This window comes from Nanorana parkeri, unplaced genomic scaffold (assembly GCF_000935625.1).
Source record: "Nanorana parkeri isolate BGI_ZX_2015 unplaced genomic scaffold, ASM93562v1 scaffold241, whole genome shotgun sequence".
NCBI classification, from domain to species: domain Eukaryota; kingdom Metazoa; phylum Chordata; class Amphibia; order Anura; family Dicroglossidae; genus Nanorana; species Nanorana parkeri.
This window is the reverse complement of record NW_017306509.1, coordinates 758,065-781,512: the sequence shown is the minus strand read 5'-3', so window position 1 is coordinate 781,512 and position 23,448 is coordinate 758,065. Positions and strand designations below refer to the sequence as shown.

The window sequence follows — 23,448 nt, the reverse complement described above, 5'->3', positions numbered from 1 at the left end:
GAGTGAACACATACCGGCGTTCGCTCACCTCTCCATCCTGTCACGGCTCTCTGCCATGACAGGGGAGGGGCTGGATTCCCCCCTCCGATCCGCCAGCGCTGACTGGCGGAACGGACGGGGGAGGGGGCGGGTACAGCTGGCTCTGCCTCTAGGTAGGCAGAGCCAGCTGTCAGTCAGACAGCTGGGCGGATCCAGACATAATTGGTGGGATCCGCTTCAGCTGCGGCGTCTTAGTATACGCGCGGTATAGCTCGCGGTATACTGCGGCATCTCAGTATACCGCGAGCTGTAGCCTGAGCCTAGGGTGACTGGAGGACGCTAGTTTGTGTCCTCCCGTTACCCTAAGGAGAACTATGGGGAAAAGACTTAACCCCATAGTTCTCCTTTAACTCTTAAAAATGTATTCACCTATCCTAACTATTAACAAAAATGTATCTTATTTGTATATCACTAAATAAATACAGTCCATAGAGTAAGTCCATAAGCTGGATGGGCTTCTCAGTGTATAAACATGTTACATGTATGCTGTCAGATGCAGGACTGTCAGTGTGACAGTCCTGCATCTGACAGCATACATGTAACATGTTTATACGCTGAGATGGAAGGAAGAAAACAGGCAGACCTAGAGCTGAGCAAATACCTTAAATATGTTCCCACACTCTGATTAATGGCAAAAGTCATGCTAAAACAGCAGCAGTTCAGCATTGCAGGGCATGGCCATAAGCGTGTAGGGAAGTAGCAGAGCTAGAAGATACAGGAGCAGCATGAAGGCTATAGCAGCTGAAAGAGTGGGACATGGTCTGAGTTCCCAAACACAAGTCCTACCCAGGGGCGTAGATAAGGGGGGGGATAGGGGAGTCCAACCCCCCCCCCCCAGAGGGTCCTGGCCGAATCTCCCTGATTGTGTTCGGGCCGGCTCGGCTCAACCCGCTATGTACGATGGCCAGCTCTGACAGCTCGAGTGATGAAAGAGCACAGAGCGGCCAGGCTGAACACAGAGCAGGGCTGCCCAGCCCCCATCACCAGCCGACATCTGCCTGAGCCAGGGGATATAGAGAAGGACAGGGGCTGCGTACTAATCACACGCAGCACCTGTCCTTCCTGGGAGCTGCCCAATACGGCCGTGCACGTTTACCCAAATAGAGCTTTCTTTTGGTGCTATTTGATCGCTGCTGGTTTTTATTACATTTTTTTATATAAATGAAAAAAGACAAAAAATTGTGGAAATAAATATTTTCAACTTTTTGTTATACAAAATATCAAATAAAATTAAATTTCTTCCTAAAATTAGGCCAACATGTATTCTGCTAAATATTTTTGATTAAAAAAAATCCCAATAAGTGTATACTAAGTGGTTTGTGTGAATTGGTACCAATTATAAGTCTTTTGAAAACATGGTTTTTATCCATATGGTGTCGAACAACAAAATCGGTATTGCTCAGGGTAAAGGATTGGCTTAGGAATGATATGGCCGGTATATTTTTTTCAAACCTTGGTGTGTCTGCTAGATAAAATCTTATAATTTGAGGAAGCTGAACCCCCCCCCAGGAAAAAAAAATATCTACGGCCCTGATGCTACCATAGCTTTAAGCAATATCCATGCACCTGGAGCACCTCATCCAGGGTGCACTGCAACTGGAGCTGTAGTTTCGGGTATGAATGTAGGAAGGAGGAGATAGGGGTGTGCATCAGTCCAACATCAACACATTTTGTTGTTTACATACAGACTTTTTCCAGAAGTGTTGAAGGCTAGTTAGGTACAAACAGTTATTAAAAACTCACTACACTTACACAAATATATTTTACAGAGGCATTACAATTGATTATATGTCATATCACCAATAGGTTACACTCACATGTCTCCTAAAAGAAGGTTATCCACACGTGAGTTAAGTAAAGGGGTGCAGAAACAGAAAATATTTAAAACTGCTTCACAAAAGAGATGTTAGCCTGCCAGAAAGATTGGTTGAAGCAGGATCAGCTCCTGGTCAGCAAAACGTGTGCCTACAAAAACATTCTACGATTTCTAACTCTGCACATATTGCAAGTTGTGTATGTCAGTGACCAGGTGATCGAACAGGTCTGCTTAGAGGAAGCTGTAAGTGATGACAGAAGCAGACATGAGTATGCAACTCATTCTGAATGTAACTAACCAACTTCATGTTTCGATATGTCTCCAACAACTGTAGAAACTGTAATATTATGGTCGGAAATGCTTTGTTCAAGTGCTGCCTATTTCAAATCTGTAATGCTCTGCTCTTGTATGCCTTCCACACCTGCAGAGTCTGTAATTGCATTCCCACTTGTTATTATATGCTTTCTACATCTAAGTCTATGGCATATGTGGCAACAGATGCTTTGTCTAGCTACCTAATCATACTTTCTTAAATCACACTCTATGATAACATCAGACGCTACTGATATGTTACCTTTCCAAGGGTAAAAAGTACATTTTGGCCTATGTCTGGTGTTTCTGAAATACCAAGAAAATGTATACAATCCCAAGAATTGCTTTTCTCCAATGGTGTGGCTTTCACTAATAACAGATAAGGCCCATTCAATAGTGGCTATAAGGCTGGAAAAAGGATGCAGGTGCAATGGAAGATCAATGGTCGGCCACAGCCAGGAGGCAGCTGTTATTCATGTTAGTGACTTGCTGAAGTTACCATGTACAGTGAGATTTGAAAGGAATTTGACAATCTAGCAGAAAAGCCTAAAGATATTATAAAGGGGTTAAAGGTTGAAATTTTAGCTGAAAACATTTTGGGTACAGTTAAAGAGCACAATAATGCAAAAACACTGCTAAACTATACATAACTAATTTCAACATCTTGAGAACTGGGTAAAGCAATGATTTCAGCTCTTTACCACTGGTCATCAATCTCATCATACTTAGCAACACTTGCATGACCATTTACTGATCATTTTAATCATACCTAGCGACACTTGCTTGTCCAGTAGCTATGTATGTTATTTTACTGTCATCTATTTCTTTGTTGTTATATGCTATAAACACTACATAGCTAATATCCACTTCTCAAGGGCTGGGGGATACAATGATTTCAGCTATGTACCATTGCTCATTAGCCTCATCATACCTAGTGACACTTGCGTGACCAATTACCTTTTATGCACTTTTAACGACATATTTTTCTCCTCTGTTATATACATTTTTGTGTTGTTCACTAAGCACAAAAATGTATAAATCAGATGGGATCATTTACCTGAGTATATATACACGACTGTGCTATAAATACAATGCAATTACTAAAGTATAGCGTTAATTTGTAGCATCAGAAAAAAAGGCAATGTTGCTGGATGTGTTATGTTGAAAAATTTGATCAGTTTGGGAGGTGGGCCGCCAGACCTAGCTTCCCCTGTGAGAGAGACTGGGAAAGAGATACCTCCTCTCCAAGCCTGCTCAACTGTTATTTGGCTAAAACCGGACATATTGTGGTGAATTTTAGTACTATTATTGCATGTGTCTAATTATAATATCCCATAAATTTAAAGCAGATATTACATTCAAAACATAATACAGGTTCTTTCTGGTAGAGAGGCCAGGCATAATTCTGGTGGTTTAATTATCAGTAAATTTATACAAATACAAAACAGAACTGTTTTCTCACTCCCATAAACTTAAAGCAGATATTACATTCAAAACATAATACAGGTTCATTCCTGGTAGAGAGGCCAGGGACAATACTACTAGAGTCCTCAATGCCATCCACCATGCTAGAATTAGCGAGACGCCTCTAATGTTGTTGTCGACAGACGCAGAAAAGGTCTTCGAAAGAGTGGACCGGGGGGTTCATACGTTCCCCCCTGTGACACATCGGGTTGGGCCCTAATATGCTGTCCTGGATACAAGCGCTATACTCTACCCCCACGGCCACAGTGACGTTTAATGAGGCTCGGTCATCATACTTCCCTCTAACCAATGGAACCCGGCAGGGGTGCCCATTGTCCCCCCTCATGTTTACCCTCACTCTCAAACCCCTATTATGCACAGTACTATCCTCCCTGACCTTCCCCGGATTGCTGACACCATCTGGTCCCCACAAGCTAGCCGCATATGCGGATGATCTTATCTTTTTCGTCACCGCCCCTGAATCTTCCTTACCTAGGTTGATGGGCATGCTATGTTATGTATGCTGGTTGTATTACCTGATGTCATCAATAAAAGTTATTGAAATCTAAAAAAAAATAAAGGCAAATTCTACCTTTTATATATAAAAACAAAAATAAAAAATTATAATAGGGGTACTAGTATACGAACAGACCGCACTATCCAGAGAATTCCAATACTTTAGACTTTATTGAAATTCAAACCAAATCCAGTATAACAGTGAATTAAAGTGTGTAAAGCAGCAAATACCAGCACTACACACACCCAACCAACTACAACCTCTCACATGTTTCACCCGTAGGCTTATTCACAGAGGTCTACATAATACAGGTACTGAAAAAAGTAGGAGGGGAGGATTGTCAATAGTAAATTAACTTTGCTTAAATAAAATATTTAGACAAGGTAATAAAAAGCCATTGTTGTTAGCCACAGCAAATTATTATTGCTTAAAATGAGATAAAGTGATTATTTAACAGATTAATAAATTAAAGTAGAGATGAGAATATAAATATAAACCTTGAGACAATCACAAATAAAGGAAATCAATGATTATTATGTTTTTGTGATTGCTAGAAAAAAAACTCCTTGTACTGTAATGTGAGTTTAAGGGCATTATACACAGATGAACTGTTATCAATCTGGTTTGAAATCAATACAGAGTTCAAAACATTTCATTAAAAAGCAGAACTGCTGCAGTTAAAAAAAAAAAGTAAAACAACTTACCTACTAAATAACGTTAATTAAAATCACCAAAAAATAACTAAATAAATCTAACATTGCTTTTTCCAAAAATTGTACAATGACAGCAAAATACTTATAAAGCATTTCTAAGCTCCATGCCTCTGAATTCTTCTTTAGCTCAGAGAAATGAGCTTGATTACAAGATTCAACCTACAAAGCTTGCCTGCAACATATGATATAAGGATGAATACAAATCTAAGGTTTTGGATAGGTTGGTGGCTCAAGAACAGGGAAAATGGATTGTGCTGATGGAACCCTATAGGAACAAACATGGTTTGTAGCACCTGCCTGCAATGTTGGTAAGGTTTGCTTTTAGCTAAATTACTGTTCAAATTGCCTCAACTGTTTTGTGGGCACCCATATTTTAGTAAATGTATGCAGAGGAGACCTTTGTTGTGTACAAATAACACTAATAGCAAATGTTGGCTGGTTTTGCTAGTAGCAGCTGGATGCTGGAGCCCTACCATTTTTCAGGCCACATCAAAGCACTGTATTTTTTTACTTGGTTATATCTCACACTGCTGTTGTTTTATTAAATCTCAGCAATGTCAGTAGACAGTAGGACTATGCAATGGTATGGGAGGACTTCAGCAGTATCATTAAAAATAATTTCAACAACTAAAACAGAATTAAATAAACAAAATGATTATCAGAAGGAGGAATCTTCATTGGACTGTAGCACAAAACATTAAAGAACACACGCACACATAACAGGGTTTTTTAACTTCAGGTATACATATGTCTTGGGGATATGGTAACCAAATGGTAGGGGTATGGGCGTGGATCTCTGAATAATGAAAACAAATGAAACCATATTTTCTGAATTACTGAGCCTGAACTCAAAGTGGATAAATCAACTTGATGTGTCAGATGACATGCTTGTAGCATTTTCCATATCTCAATTTCATGTTTTGATTGCACAAAAACAAGGCTAAAATACCACTAGTATGAGCCTAACCTGTTTCTTTGTGTATGTGTGTTTATGCTTTGCTGTTTTATATAAATAAACATGATAAAATCCTTATGATTTTCATTTAGCCATTCTATTTCTAGTTATCCATATTTAAAGTAAACCCAAGCAATTTACCTATTTTGAAATCAAGCCAGTGTTGACAATTTTGACAAACTGAGAAATGGGGACTATATTCATAGTTTTTTTTTAAATCTTTTGATATTTAAAAAGAAAATGTAGCCTATAGCAAACATGCTCTGCTATACTTAAGTGAAAATTCAGGACAGAGGTATGAAATCTGTAGCAAACAAGAGCTCTTTCACAGCAGAATTTATTATAATTTTTTCACCTCTTAAAAAATCCTCAACCCGTATTAGTTGTTATGGGCAGCAGCCACATTTTCTGTCAAACCTCCTTTGCTCCCATTTTCGTAAATTAGCTCAACGAGTTAATGTCAGCCGTTTTCTTGAATTAATAAAATCTAAATATTAACACCAGGTGGTATATATTACATATATATTTGGGATATACGGTAGTGATGGTGGCTAAATTACCATGTGAGAAAACACTAATCAGTAAAAATTACTTGGGAAAGTGATGAGTCAGAATCAGAAACAGTAAATAACACTAAAAACTCCCTCTCCACTTCTGCCACTCAAAATTCCAAGGCAGTGGGAACTTTAGACCGCATCTGCCCTGCTCCCCACATTGCTCGTTTTGCAGTTTCCTTGTCTGTCCTGTACATAATGCAAAAATGAGACAACTTACTTCTGTACAAGGCACAGCAGCATGTGTCTACTACATTGCACATGCACAAACTCAGAAAAAACTAGGCTATTCCTCAGCACTATGATGAACATGAGGTTTTTTCTGAGGGTGCCTCCCACCCTTACAGTCCTCCACCTCACTTCCACACTGTGTGCTGAATGTCTGCTACAAACTGCACATGGTCTGTTACACCGCAATGATAATTCCCACACTGTCCTTCTTCCCCTTAAACCTTACTCCGCTTCCTGTGTTTCCTGAGCATATGTGTGTCCTGAGCATGCAATCATGGAGCTGAAAAGGGGCCACAGAAAGTGAAATCAACTTAGTCCTAAATTATTTACAGGATATGACTTTAACCAGTTGACATCCGCGGTGTTAAACCCCCCTTCCCATCCAGGCCATTTTTCAGTATTCAGCGCTGCTCATCTGCCAATGCAGCAGTGCCGTCCGTTTTTCTACAACGGGCGGACGGCAAGTGGTTAAAGCAAAAGCAGATTTATATCATGCATTGTGCTGTACTGATGCAGTCTCTCTATAAATGGCACACTTTCAGCTTTTTCTTTTTACTGTTATTAAATGCCAGACTTTATTTATTTTAAAGTCTATGAGGTTAGATCTCTGAAAATCTTGCGCCATCCATCCATTCAGTACCATCTACAGTAACTGGACAGATTTAATATTTTTATACTGCTAGTTACAATGTCTTTATAAATAGCCATATAATTCTACGGTCTGCACAATCAGATTGACACCCATTTACTATTAATCATGTGTATTGTTTTCATCTAAAAATGCTATTTTCTCATTTTCTGAAAAGCTTTGTTAGCCTTCATACTGCCAGTGTCCAGTTACCGAGAAGTGCAAGCAAGGTCACATCTAATGAATTACACTTTTTGCTGTCGACATTTGGTACACAGACATTTTATAAGAAGCTAAAAACATTAAGCCAATACAATCTAGCAATTTTTCAATTTTCCCCCTTCTCTGCTACCAAAGCACAGCATAATAAGAACCCAAAAGTTGAGCCATGAAAAAGAGCAATTAGTTCTGTGGATATCACAATCCCGGCCTGGAAATGCACACTTTTACAACTCCAAACAAAACAAGTTCAGTAAGTTCAGACACTTTATTGCATTATCTTCTGAAAATGGACAAATAAAACTAACTAAAAAAAGTAAGGTGAAAGTGAACAACATTTTCACCACACAACTACTGAAAATAGTTAAATCCATATGTTTCTGTAGTTAAGAGTATTTTATACACATCTCTTAATGAGACTGAGGCATTAAAAAAAAATATAGTGTTTTTTTAATATATAACAAAGTAATTGTACACTTACGACATTGTAACAATGTCACTTTAAATACCCAGTTATCTGAGGGACTTAAAACAGGGATTATGCCTTGCACATGATTGGATGACTAAAGCGAGCACAGTTTTACTTTATCCACTAAGCTGTGAGAATTCTCTACTTTTTTAGTAAATCAACCCTACTGCTTCTATGTCAAGATTGTCTTAAATACAATGCTTTAAGATAAAAAACTGAAACATCCTAACGATCTCAGACCATGCTACAATTTTTATTTACTTTTCCCTTCCTGACTCTTACATTACCTGTTTTGTGCTGCAGAAATTGAAGATGATTTTCGCTTCTACTTTGAATCTAACTCCTCTTCCAAATGCACCCCTTCTTACTATGGAAAGCCCATAAATCTTTTATAAGGGGTTCTTTGATTAAACTTGAACCAAACGTCAAAAACCAAAGCAACTTTCTGAGCTTCTCTCTCAAATCCAATCTATGGAGATGCAACCTAAACGGTCTTCTACTTCAGAGCTAACTGTGCAGTTATGTACTCTACGTGAATCCTTACAGTCCCTCTGTCTAGATAAAGCCAAAGCTAATCTGATGACATGCAAAACACATTTCTACAAATTTGGGAATCAGTGTAGCAGGTCCTTTGCTCATGCTCTTAGACATCAACGAGCCAGGTCCTTTGTTCCCTCTATAAAATCTCAGTTGGGGTCCATACACACTCTCACCTCCAACATGTGAAGTCTTTAGAGACTATTACACGTCTTTATATAATCTACCACGTGCCACAACTGATCCCTCTGGCTCCGATACACTGGAAGCTATTTGCACATACCTAAAACAGTCTGGCCATCCGGCCTTGGATACCCTCTCTACTTCTGTTCTGGAAGAACCCCTTACATTATCAGAGCTTGAATCTGTCCAAAAGCAAATCAAGAGTGGAAGCCCTGATGGCTTGCCTAGTATAAAAAAAATGATTTGCCATCCTTTACCCTTACTTCTCAAAAACTACCCTTTAACTCCCTTAAAGACCAGCAGATGCCCAAGAAAGCTTTATTAGCACATATTACAGTTATCCCAAAAGATGGAAAGGACCTTCTGGGGTGTGGTCATACCATCCTATTTTCCCCCTCTTTTTTTAAAAAAAAAAAGCTCTTTGCTAAAGTACTTTACCCTTAACTCCTTCCATATCTTTAGGATTTAATACATCTGGACCAAGCTGGTTATGTTCCAAGACAGGAAGTCTGTGATAACATTACAAGAGCTTTGAATATCATCCACTTGGCCCTGTTGAACACCATCCCCTCTGTTCTTTTATCTACGGATGCCGAGAAGGCCTTTGACAGGTCGACTGGCCCTTTATATGTCTCACTTTGGATCCTGGATCCTCTCTTTATATTCTAACCCCACTGTGCAGATCTGGATCAATGGTTCCCTTTCCTCTCTGCTCTCCATTATGAATGGGACGAGGCAAGGATGCCCCTTATTCCCATCTTTATTTTCTCTCTGGAAACCAATAGTGATATCCGTGTAATACATCTGGGCCATCGTCAACATAAAATTGCCACCTTTGCGGATGAACTTTTATTCTTCATCTCTTCTCACCACATTTTGTTATCGAACTTGATGGCTAAATTCGATCATTATAATGCGTTATCTAATGTTTACATTAATACTCAAAAATCCAAAGCTCTCAATCTCACTCTCCCAATTAACTAATTTACGACAAAACTTTTAATTTAAGTGGGCATTCTCCTCTTAAAAATATTTGGCAATCCATCTACCTTTCAACCTGTCTCAGAATTATGCTATTAACTTTCCTCCACTTCTAACAAATATCCAATCTGACCTTCGATATTGGTCCCATCACACGTCCTATTGGACAGGTAGCTGCAATGTCCTGAAACAAAATGTGCTTCCCTGCCTGCCATACCCCCTACAATCTTTGCCTATTTTCACACCTCAAGCGTTTATCACTTCTGTACAGTCTGCATTCTCTAAATTCATCTGGGTTAATGTGCCAGCGAGGCAAGCCAAGCATACTTTGTCGGAGAAAAATGTGATGGAGGCTTAGTGGAACCTGATGTTAAAGTCTACTATTTGGCTTCGCACCTCATGCGAGTAATAGACTCGTGTAAACATGCTCAACACAAACTATGTGTGTCCGCAGAGCAATCTTTCACCATCATCCCTCTGCAGACCCTTCCCTGGAATACCTACTCTATTCCTAGGCAACTATGTACCCACCCCACTATAAGCCTCACATGGCTGATTGGTAAGGGCTGCATTCTCTTATAAGATTAGGTTTATAAAGGTTTGTTGCTCATTCGTTTAATTAATGTGGCCCATGCTTGCATCTCAATTCTGTGGAAACAAAACACACCTGCTATGCTCCGCCTCTCGTTTTAGAAAATCAATTATCTCAAAACTATAGAATATTTGACCAGTTTCCTGTGGGGCACTGGACTGCGGTTTCTCACTACATGGCAACCCTCGCTGTTTCTTCAGGAATCACAGGACTATAAACACTTTTGGACTGTGGACAATTGGCCTATCTCTCTTGATGACCATTGTGCTTCTGGCCCCAGGAATCCTTTTCTTTTCCTTTCCTACTTCTTTCCCCCTCCTGCCCCCTATCCTTCTCCCTCTCTTTTTTAACTTCTAATGCCATCCTGAAAGACCATTTGGATGTGTTATTGATTAATGGAAATTGACAGGCTAATCCTTTGGTTCTTAAGGGGCACTGCAAGTAACAAGATTGTTAGAGAAAAAAAAATGTATTTCAGCTTGTTTGGTCAATAATTGGTTTGTTGATGGAGCTAAACAGTCACTTGAGATGACCTCTGAAACATGTTACAGCACTATGCAATACAAATGATTCGCCTTCTAATAAGATATTGTGGGAAGATAATGCAAATATAATTTAGGGCAATATTACTAGAAGTATTTTTAAAACACATATAATTACCTTTTAATAAATATATAACTGATCCAAAGGGTGTTTTTAAATTGGCTTTGAGATCCACTTTAAGCTTAAACATGAAGGACCCTTGTGTTTGCCCTGGAAAGGACCAAATTAATCTGTAACTCAGACAAAAAAAATCTTCAATTCAACAGTTACTGTATTTGCACAGAAATAAAGTATTCAGTAGACTAATAACTGTACAAATGAGCCACTTTATTATGCATCATCAATAAGTAATGTTGCTTTAATCACTACAAGTCAATTATTACATCCTTCTGTGCAAGCACTTCAGTAACAAGCTAGCGGCTATAGATTCAAACACTTTGGGAAATGCTGATACTTTATTTAGTTTCCACTTCTGACTTTTTATGACTGCTTGAGACCGCCATATGTCTTGCTAGGCATTTCTCTAAAACTATGATAGATTTAGTGAATTATAAATACCATAGCCAATTTAAAAAATTCTCCAGATGTCAGTGACAAGCTGGAAAGTCACAGTTTTCTGGAAAATCCATTATATGTAATGAACATCGAAACAAAATGTGAAGATACAGCGTGTCAGTGCACAATGAGGTACAGGTCAAGTCCATGGCAATTTGGCACCGTGTGTAATTTTGACTCAGGAGCAGAGTTACTCAGATTAATTGCCAATCTTTTGTGTGAAACTGAACAGTGCTCTAGGAACTTATCAACTACATCCTTTTACTTAATTTGTTTTTGCCAGTGAACCATTGCCCAACCTGGGTCACAAAAGGTTGCTTTAGCAGAGTATTCTGGGACATGATTGATTAATTAGACTGACACAAGCATCCAATACAGAAATAAAATATCTCTATTAACATTTTTTTTCCTCTTTAACCACAAGGACTCAAAACATAGCCTTCTGCATTATCATAAGATAAAAATACATTACGCTGTATGTATCATATCCTGATACTAAGGTCAGCTGTTGCTTTCCATAATTATTATGCATCCATCTCTATTTGGCTAATGATCTACTAAAGATTCATAAAGAAACGATGTGATAGGTTGTTCCGCACAAGAATTGAACTGTAGAAGATACAATTGGGTTGATTTACTTAAGGCAAATTGGTTGTTGAGCAAATTGGTTGTTGAATGTGTAAGGCAATTTTTACTATGCATGGGAATTTTCCCTCAGCTTACTAAATGAGGTGAAGCTCTGCTGACTTTCATCATCCAATTGTGTGCAAGCAAAAATACTGTTTTGAACATGATTGGGTATTCTTTGCAAACTGAAATTTCACCACATTCAATGAGCTGAGGGGAAAGTCCCTTGCAAAGTGAACAGCTTATATGCCTTTAGTAAATAAACTTTAAAAGGCACCATGCAGTAAGGCGATAAACCAAGTGCAGTAAACACAGTCCTGTTTAGTAAGGCAGTGAACAAAGTGCAATAAACACAATCCTGTTCAGTAAAGCAGTGAACAGAGTGCAGTAAACACAATCCTGTTCAGTAAGGCGGTGAACAGAGTGCAGTAAAACACAGCCCTGCTCAGTAAGGAAGTGAACAAAGTGCAGTAAACACAGTCTCATTCAGTAAGACAGTGAACAAAGTGCAGTAAACACAGTCCCATTCAGTAAGGCAGTGAACAAAGTGCAGTAAACACAGTCCTGTTCATTAAAGCAGTGAACAAAGTGCAGTAAACATAGTCCTAACCAGTAAGACAGTGAACAAAGTGCAGTAAACACAGTCCCGTTCAGTAAGGCAGTGAACAAAGTGCAGTAAACACAGTCCCGTTCAGTAAGGCAGTGAACAAAGTGCAGTAAACACAGTCCCGTTCAGTAAGGCAGTGAACAAAGTGCAGTAAACACAGTCCCGTTCAGTAAAGCAGCGAACAAAGTGCAGTAAACATAGTCCTATTCAGTAAGACAGTGAACAAAGTGCAGTAAGCATAGCCCTGTTCAGTAAAGCAGTAGACACAGTGCAGTAAACACAGCACTGTTCTGTATGGCAGTGAACAAAGTGCAGTAAACATTGTCCTATTCAGTAAGGCAGTGAACAAAGTGCAGTAAACATGGCCCTGTTCAGTAAAGCTGTAAACTAAGTGCAGTAAGCATAGTCCTGTTCAGTAAAGCAGTGAACACAGTGGAGTAAACACGGTCCCATTTAGTAAGACAGTGAACAAAGTGAAGTAAACACAGTCCTATTCAGTAAAGCTGTTAACAAAGTACAGTAAACACAGTCCTCTTCAGTAAAGGTGTAAGATTGTAAGCCCTCAGGGGCAGGGCCCTCCTTACCAGCTTGTCTTGAATTGTATTGTGATTGTAATGTCTTCCTTATATTGTAAATCGCTGCGCAAACTGTTGGCGCTATATAAATCCTGTATAATAATATTAATAATAAACAAAGTACAGTAAGCCAGTAAACAAAGTGCAGTAAAAACAGTCCTGTCGGTAAGGCAGTGAACAAATTGAAGTAATTAATGACTTCCGCTGCATCAGCCAGTGGTTCGGGATGGCAAACTGGCCATATCTGAACAGTTTGTTCACCCATTCATAGAACTGTGAACTGATGGAGTTCAGGTCAAACTCCTGGTCGACCCAAACCTAAAGCTTAAGCATAGTTGTAATGAATAAGCCTAAAGTTAATTGACACTTGCGTCGGCAAAAAATCATCTCATCTCGTAGTTTTATTTAGTTTTTAGGGATTTCGGTTTAAAATTAATTTGTTTTGGGATTTGAAATCGGACTAATACGAAATTTGTGTACATTTTGGATGCATTAAATAATTCCAAAATAATTTTTGTTGCAGCAAAGTGACATTAGAAAAATAAAAAGTGACATTTTTCTTTTTAACTTGACAATCCACAGAAACAATAAGACAAATTAGATCCCCTCTCGATTCATACCAGACCCTTGATCCCAGAAGCAGCGTGCACCCACCTCTTGCACCATACCAGGCAACATGCAATTGACGTGGGGAGGGTGATTTGCCAAGGGGGCTTATCTGCATCTGGGTGCCACTTTCATCCAGATGCCGCCCCCCCTTGGATAGATGCTACCTCTACTCATTCACCAAATAAAAAAAGTCAAATCTTACATAAACACACCACACCTTAAACAAAAGCCCTCTGTTTGAAAAAAACACACCAAACGTTTTTGACGAGTCCTTTCTTTGAAAAAAACAACAAAAAGTCCATCGATGTAATCAAAAGGTCAAACACATCATCCAGCGATGTAGATCCTCGTCAATCACGATGAACGACAGCCGCCAACCCACCAAAAGAAAAAATACCAGACACCTGCCAACCCGTCCAATCCTGCCGAACACGGCCACAGAATGGCACTTCTGACCCGAATGTCAACAAAGGGGAGGAGCGAGTGCTGAGGACTCATGCTGCGCCTTGGTTGACATTCAGGGAGCAGAACTGTCATAAAAATAACAACTGTCCCCCCCGAAAAGTATTCGTCAGCAGAGCTACTATCATTGACTCAATGATAGTAGCTCTGCTACTGAATGCTATTCGGGATTTTCCGAATCTGAACAGCATTCTGGAACAGAGCTACTATCATTGACAGCTCTGGTGCCGAATGTCAACAAATGGGAGGAACGAGTCCTGTGACTTCACACCTCGCTTCTCCCCTTTGTTGATATTCGGGTCAGAGTTGTCATTTTGCGTCAGTGTTCATCGTGATCGGACGGGTCAGCAGGCTTCTGTTTTTTTCCTTTCGGCGAGTCAGCGGCCATCATCCATTGTGACTGATGTGGATCTACATCGCTGGACAACATGATTGATGTTGATTTTAGGGGGGATCTCACGCATTTTTTTTTCCAGCTGTTGGGATTCCCCCTAAAACTCCTACCAGACCTAAAGTGTATGTTAAGAATTGGGGAGGGTACTTCATGCTTTTTTTTAACATTTAACAACATTATTAATTTAGAATGACATTCAGAACAAAATTCGGACTATCGGAAAATTCAGATACGTTTGGATTCCTTATTTTTTTATTTGGAAGTTCGGATGCATCCGAATGTCTGAAAGTTTGTATAAATTTCAATACAGAAAGAAACAAATCGCACATGTCTAAAGGTTAATATAAACTAGGTAAATATGAAATAATAAAGCTGTAATATATTGTAAGGTTAAAATTTGCAATGTAAAAGTCAGGCAAGAATTAAAGCTAGACCTAATCAATATGCTTGCCAATACAGACTGCAGGAGTCAATATAAAGTGTAGTATATTACACCTAAGGAAACATGTTATTGAGTCAAAAATTGATATATTGACTGTAACTTTAATCATTACTTAATGGGGACACAAATAACCGTTTAAAAATAGCTACTGCCTAGCAATTAAAATAAAGAGCTGCTGGCTTGAGGGTCCTTTTACATTAATTAAGTATCTCTACTTTGTCAACTGTCCTATTGCTTAATGTAAGTGTACTCTGGAGTATCCACTAGCTGCTAATATCTATATGTACCCAGTTCGTGAACTGAGTGAAAACTAATTCTACATCACCATATAATATCCTGCATAAGCTAATACATACACCACATAAACAACACAAACATTACATTAGATATGCAAGTCAATTTCTAACATCATAGGCTCTAGGATACCTAATGAATTTGTCAATGGCAGCTTTATGGTTGCCCATAAAATAGTAAATTAGTATAGTTTAGCCCTCAGTATTTACTGGTTTCTTAGAACCATTACTCTGGTTTACTGCACAGTACTGTGACTGTTCAGAGTTTCTGGCCTTACAACATTCTATATGAGTTACAAGTATGTATTTCTGTTTGCTCTTGTTGCATTTTTTTTCTATCATACAGTTTCATGCTGTCTATTATGTATTTATCTAGGCATTTTGCACTCTTGCAAAATGTCATCAGATCTTTACATGTTTAGTAAGTATAGTATTTGCTCGTCTTAACTAGTAAAATAATGAAACTTTGGAATTAAAATGGTTTTCACTTTATGTTGGGTTACATTCAAGGTCCCTGTGTTCATATATCTACCAATTTGTCAGTAGTGTCTAGGCAGCTTGCTGGCTCTCTGCCATGGGCACTCCATGGTCAGAAAAGTATTAAAGGCACTATCTGATTTGACCTAGGGAAGTCTTAGGGGTCTATTCACTAAGCTGCCGTAGGCAGCCGAGTGAATGACCGACCTGGAGTGAAGTGAGCCGAACAATGTTCGGCTATTCACTTCAGGCTGGTACGGCTGATTTCAGCCGTATATCGGCTGAAATCAGCCTTACATCGGCTTGCTTCGCATGGCTTCGGGTCGGCCGAACATGCCCAGCATGTTCGGCTGACCCGAAGTGCAGAAGGGGTTCGCTGAGCGGCATTCGGCTTGACTGTTCTGCTTGGTCCCTCAGATGGACCGAGCAGAACAGAAAAATTGTTAAAAAAGTAAAAAAAAAGTATATAGAAAACGATTGTGCTGAGCTAGCAATGACAGCTAGCTCCGCCCAACAGTTTTCTATTTTCCAGCGGTTCTGCTGCCGTCCAAAAAAAACGAAAAAAAACCTCTCCTGGGTGCTCTGGGAGCCTCCCGCTCCCGGCCGCCCAGGAGAGAAACACAGATTTTTCTTTTTTTTTCCTTTATTCTGACACAGAGCAGAGCAGGAGACTCCTGGAGCGCCAGGGAGAGTTTGCTGTTTGGAGATCAGTGTCCCTGGTTAGCAGGTAACCAGGGACGCAGATCTCTCTGCAAGTGGCCGGAGCCAGCCGTAAGATCACGGCTGGCTCCGCAAAGCTGTCAGAAGCAGGCTGTCGGCCGGCCGATGGCCGGCCGCTCGGCCCGCTTCGGCTTTCAGCACAGCTCAGCCGAGCCGAGGCATATGCGTTCGGCTCGACTGAGCCGCTCGGCCACGTTCGGGAGCTGTACGGGCTATAGTGAATAGCCCGTACAGCCTCCCTTCGGTTCTACTGAACCGAAGGGCTCCTGGGGCCGAAGCTAGCCGAAGGATTGGCCGAATCTACGGCTAGATCCTTCGGCAGCTTCGTGAATAGACCCCTTATTGCATCTGTACTGTTTTGCAAAAGACCAAGGTATCATTGTCACAATGTTACTGGTGCGAAGATACAGCTGCAAGCTGTACAGTAGTCTGTTTGTAGGTGGTTTGATGTCCCTCTCCTACTCGAAGAAATTATTCAAGCTAATAATTAGGTGTTCAGATAGATTAGTATTAATAACAAAATAAATACATGAATAAATAATTGTGAGATTACACTAAATGCATGAATGTATTAATACAACTGTTTAAATGAAACAATCATGTTGATATTGTAATCAAATCTAGAAATGATCATTTTTGTTTTCTACTAATCCAATCACTTTTGATCAACTTTGCAGGATCAAAGCAACCCTTAAGGTGTTCTGAGGGGTTGTAAAAGTTCAGTAAGCTGATCTTGTGAGCAACTAATCAGTTTGTTAAATGTTCATGTCCAATTTTTGTATACTTTTAACCTTTTATGCTGAAAGCGATCAGATTGATGCAGACGAATGTAATATTTGTGTTGTATCAAACAATTTTTTTCATACATCCAGTCAATCAAAACGATATTGTGAACAGTCAATCACATTGAAAATCATTGCTTGTACAGTCTTTTCACAACTGCTAGAATGCATTTTAATCAATAAACACTAGTGTACAAAACTCTGAAAAATGTGCTCAGATTGTCAATTATTTTTCAGCAGATTACTACCATAAAACACATGCTGCACAATAACAATGTCGAATAAATATACTGCATAATACTGTATACAATCACAGATTAACATGAAGAAGGCTGATTATACATTCTATGCAGCACTTAAATAGAATTATTCATATGTTGTTTGTTTTGATATGCCATATTCTGTTCAGTACTGACATGCATAAGTAATGAAATGCATTTATACGTGGATGCTATTGGGTGGAATTTAATAGAACTGGAGCAGACAGAATCTGAAGCAGCTGTGTATAGTAACCAATCAGGTCCTAGCCTCAGCTTGCTCAGTTAAGCTTTGAAAATGAAAGATAGAAGCTATTCACAGATGCTCCAGATTCTGTCAGCTCCAGTCTTAGTAAATTCCCTTCTTTATATATTATTTAATGTCTTTGACCAAACATTGTCATCATGTAACCATCATGACCTATTCTGTATTCTAAAAGACCATATACTAACAAGTTCCAAATACTTCTAAGGGAAAACAACTAGAATATGAACAACATAAGATAATTACTAAAATCACATTTATTGTTATAAATACTATTAACTGATAACAAAACAAATGAAGTTTAAAGAGTCGGTCCACCCAAAATAATTATGCTGGTATTCCAGTTTTAGTAGATGCATGAAAAGCTAAATCAACTGACAAGAGGACTCTGTTAGTGATATCTCCACACTTGGATTTCTAGGTTCATTTATTGTTAGTTATTCAGAATGCAACAGAAGGTGTTGGAACACAGAAATGTGGGCAAGAACTGCCAAAACAAAAGACAGAGACAGATTCAAGAACTATGGCATAGAGATTTTACTGTTGGGGTATCCACGGCATATAAAAAGCCAGCGGCTAATTAAGCCAATCATTTCAGCATGTAATATTACATACTCATTTATGCAGACAATGTAAGTTGCATTCCAAATACAAGTATCTCCTACTCTGACTGTCTTTAGGCGATCCCTTAAGACTCATCTCTTCATGGAAGCCTATCCCACCTCAAACTAACCACTCAACCATCACATTCTCATTCAATTCATTTCCACACAGCTACCTCCTCATGTATCACTTGACCCTCCCTTTTAGATTGCAAGCCCTCAGGGGCAGGGCCCTCCTTACCATCTTGTCTTGAATTCTATTGTAATTGTAATGTCTTCCTTATATTGTAAACTGTGTAAAATGTGCAAACTGTTGGCGCTATATAAATCCTGTATAATAATACAATATAGAGTTGAATTACTCTAAACTCTTAATTTACTACTAGGTATGCAATCAATGCAGACTGCTTGCAGTGATTCCACATTACAGATAGTATGAGGTTCAGTTTTCAATATTTCAGGATTATATAATAAAGAGTACAGAGAACAACGTTAAATGTAAAGTGGAGCAATCCGGTAAAGGATATCAGAGTTCAGTTTAAAACTTAAAATGATTTCTGATGCTATTGCTTTCTGAACTTTTAAATTACTAAAGAAACCTGTGACAGTGTGAATTTGTTTGCCACTGCCACTATATATGGCTGTTGAACAGGAACTTTATGAATTACTCATAACCTTTTTATATATTTAGACATCCCACTTAGGAGTTCTCTATGACAGTTTTCCCAGCTATACCACCACACTGAAGCCCTAGTGATTCTGGTCTGGCTTAAGCCAAGAAGCTGTCTCTACCTGAAGCTCATTATAATGATCGCTAAGGAAAGTTAAGTGAAAAGAAATAAAAAAGGAACCCCCTAAAATCTCTGTACTAGGGTAGCCAATGGAATTTAGACACTTGCATACAGTCCACTTTGATATATAAATGTTTAACTTTAATATCTAGTGTTATATGCTTAATGGGGGAATGCAAAAATAGTATGATAACTAAGAGTTAAGTGCTACTTATAATGCTACTTAGAATTAACACAGCTCTTTTTGTTTTTTAAGTCCACCATGTAGCATAGTTTTATTACCTACTGATCTTGCCAGTATATTTTCCACTTCCTGTGACAGGGTGACAACTCTGTTTCTTCTACAGTGAAATCCCAGAGGTATTGTCACCCTGTGGGTAGTTTTAAACTGACATAAAGTTAAACTCTAAGTGGCAAACAAATGAACCTCCCTGGCGGTATTCCCGAGTCTGGCTCGGGGTTAATTTTCAGTACCAAGAGCGGTAACCCCGAGCCAGACTCGGGAATGCACAGAAAAGTGTCACTTACCTTGTCCCTGCGAGCCCGCGGTGTCCTCTGCTGTACGCGGCCGGCCGATGCCGACATCTGACTTTTAGTTTCGTTTTTCGCTTTGGGATGCTAAAATCCTGAATAATCATACTGCCAGGGAGGTTAAAGCCAAAGTACAGCTAACAGGTTTTAAGAAAACAAAGAAAGAAGCACTACAACCCTGGGATTGTTAGTGTATAACAGTATGGAATCTTTGGATAAAACTGAATGTGGACTCACTTTTAGACGGACGAGGTGGTATCTTGCCGTTAGAGAGTGAATGCTGTTTGTCAGCATGGATCGCAGGGAGGCATCTGTGGCTGGTCTGTGTGGATGTGAACACCAGGCTTCACGGCTCCTGTTGGGTCCCTTGATGTGGGGGGTGATGGTGAGACTGGAGTGCCCATTGAAGCAAAGTGAACAGTGCGTTTATTGTGTCACTCTCCGTCAGGTGCAGTGAGAGCTCAGCTGGCCAGGCTGCCACTCGTCGGCTGAACGGGAGCAGAAATGCCACTATATGGCGATATAGCAATGGGTCGGCTGTCGTTAAGGAAAGGTTCAGGAGCAGGCAAAGAGGCAGAGAGCCTCGAAACGTGTAGCCAAACCATCCACCCCACGGGCCACATAACTATTTCTGGTTCGACAGAGGCAGAGAGCCTCTGTCTGACATCATCACATCAAATGCACGGCCCACAGCCCTGCATTTGATGAACTAGTTGTTTTAAGACAACGCACGTTAACATCTGACACAAGTGTGTTAACATGTGTGCATTACCACAACACACAGGAATGGAGAAAAGTGAATGTGCTCTTAAAAGGTTATTCACAAAGCTGCCGAAGGCAGCCGTGTGAATAACCGACCCAAAGTGAAGTGAGCCGAACGCTGTTCGGCTATTCACTTCAGGCTTGCACGGCTGATTTCAGCCGTACATCGGCGGAAATCAGCCGTACATCGGCTTGCTTCGGGTCCCCCGAACATGCTCAGCATGTTCGGCCGACCGAAGTGCAGAAGGAGTTCGATTCAGCCGATCCAAAATGTGGATCGGCAGAGCCGGACCTCCAACAGGCTACTCGCTGCCGTGCGGCCTTTGGCTCGGGTATTCTGCTCGGTACCTCTGTGGTACCGAGCAGAATAGCCAAACAGTGAAAACAGTTGAAAAAAAAATAAAAAAGTAGGAAAGGAATGTTTACTAGAGTAAATAAATGATAAATGTTAAAAAAGAAATAAAGATTTAAAAAAGAAAAAGAAAAAAAATCAAAGACGATTGAAAACCAAATCAAACAGAATAAAGATTATTGAAAGAAAAAAATATATAAAAAACGAAAGAAACAATTGGGCGGAGCTAGCAGTGACAGCTAGCTCTGCCCAACTGTTTCCTAATGACCGTGACCGTAATGCCGCTTCCCTTGCACTCATCACGTGCAAGATATTCTGAGCCGTGACAGTTGTGACATGCAAGGGTGGGAACAACTAATTAGTCTATCATCTCATAGTCTCTTCATATTGAGGTGAGTAGGTCAGACAAATAAAAATGCTGCACTAGCTGTCATTGGTTCACCGTCCCCCGGTTACCAGGTAAACAGGGGATGCTGAACTGTCATTACAATGACAGCCCGGCGGAGCCAGCCGCGACACCTGGTAACCTGGGGACGCTGAAATGTCATTGCAACTGGCCCGAGCCAGCCATGAGATCACCTAGCTGTCAGTTGCGTGGCTTTCACTCGGCCTGCTTCGGGTTTCACTTTGGCTCAGTCGAGCCGAAGCATATGCCTTCGGCTCGTCTGAGCCGCTCGGCCAGCTTCGGGAGCTGTACGGGCTATTCACTATGAACCGAAGGGCTCAGGTGGCCAAAGCTAGCCGAAAGATCAGGCGGAGCTACGGCTGATCCTTCGGCTAGCTTTGGGAATAACCCTCATAGTGTTAAGGTAGGGACGGATTAAAGCGGACCTTTACACTCAAAAACAAATTCTACCAATGCATCCCTCTATGTATGATAATTAATAACAATATAGATATGTCAGGTGTAAAATGCTGTGATTTTGAAATACATACACTTGCAGAGCATTCACTTGCTGCTTTGTAAGGGTAAAATGACTTCAGTTTGCCAAAGCAATGCACATTGGGGTTGCCTTCTCATTAGCAGAGCACTGCAGAGAAATCTTATCTTTAATCTCATGACATCTCAGTGCAAGGCATTTTCCACAACTGAGATGATGTGCATGGTTACATGTCCTAGTCACATGTGCCAGAAATCAAGGAAGTAAAAGGAAAGCTAGTAATCTGCCCTTAGCAAAAATGGCCACTGTCAGAAGACTGGGGAAGAAAAGAGAAATAAGGTATGCAAAGAATACAAAGCTGGAAATTATCTAGAAGTATGTGTTTGTGGATTGTCATTACTAAACATTTCAACCGGTGTGCCTGTTGTTATTTTAAAGATATAGGTAAAGATCCTCTTTAAGTGGTAGTGGTGCTTCAGTATAGGGGTTAGTATTTTGTTTTAATATGACTTGGAAAAGCTGCAGGTTTTATTGGGTTCCTGCTTTGTGACAAAAACAGTTTTAACATGAATGACTCAGTCTGTTTGCTAGTGACTATCTAACTATCTATCTATCTATCTATCTATCTATCTATCTATCTATCTATCTGTCCCTTTACCCTTTTTTATTTCAGTGAAAGCAAGGCAAGCAGTAAAAGAGGATTATAGCAATTGGTATTCCAGACATTTGTTCTACTAAGATCTTCACACTGACCAACATTCTGTACATTGTGTTTTTCGTAGCTTTCACACTAGGGATGTTAAATGAAGTGAACACTGCATGCTACATTGAACTGTTGTTCTTAAGAGCTAAACTTGTAATGGCACTTGTAAAACATGGAAAAGAAATAAAATGCATTATGTCTCCCTGAAAGCCACATAAAAAGATTGCAAGGTAAATGTAGACAAGTTAGGACACAAGAGAAAGAATAACAGCAAGTCCCAGTAGAGTAATATGAAAAGTTCAAACAGGCGTTTACACATTTCTGATCAGTCCACAGACGATTCCTTACAATCTTATTGATCATCTCTCACATTAATCTAAAAGTGCAGACAATAAACCTCCAAACACTAATCCAGAGTGTATTCTACCGCAAAGTTTCTTCTCCATCATGACACTTGGGTTAATGAGGTTCTTACAGTGGATCATACAGAACGCATGTCACTAAGCTAAACCTGTTTTGGTCTACTGACAGGAGTACTATGTCCTCATAATGTTTGTCTTTCTTAGAGTCAATTAACCATCTCCATTACATATAACTATCTTCTTTCTTGGTTAGTCTGTGCTCATTCATATACACCTGTGCCTTTTTGATCATGTACACTATAAACTTGCTGTGACTCGACTGTCATTACCAGTGGTTCAACTATGAAGGGTTGAGAACCGAAACACTAACTGCCAGACTTTGATTAATGTTATGGATCGAGAGCATCTGACAAATCAGTGTTACGTAAGACGCGCACACACACTCATATATATCTATATATATAGATATACATATATATCTATGTATCTCTCTCTCTCTCTCTATATATATATATATATATATATATAGAGAGAGAGAGAGAGAGAGAGAGAGAGATATACAGTATATATCATATTTATGACCTCCTGTCCTACCCCAAAATACAGTGCACAGTGCCTAATCAACCTAGTAGCAGACCTGAGTGAT

General features: G+C 39.7%; 1 protein-coding gene across 4 annotated transcripts in view; it reads right to left on the bottom strand.

Moving 5' to 3' along the window:
• Positions 1 to 23,448, bottom strand: part of LINGO2 (leucine rich repeat and Ig domain containing 2) — a 277,251-nt gene that overhangs the window by 61,948 nt on the left and 191,855 nt on the right. The gene's annotated exons all lie outside the window — the stretch shown is intronic.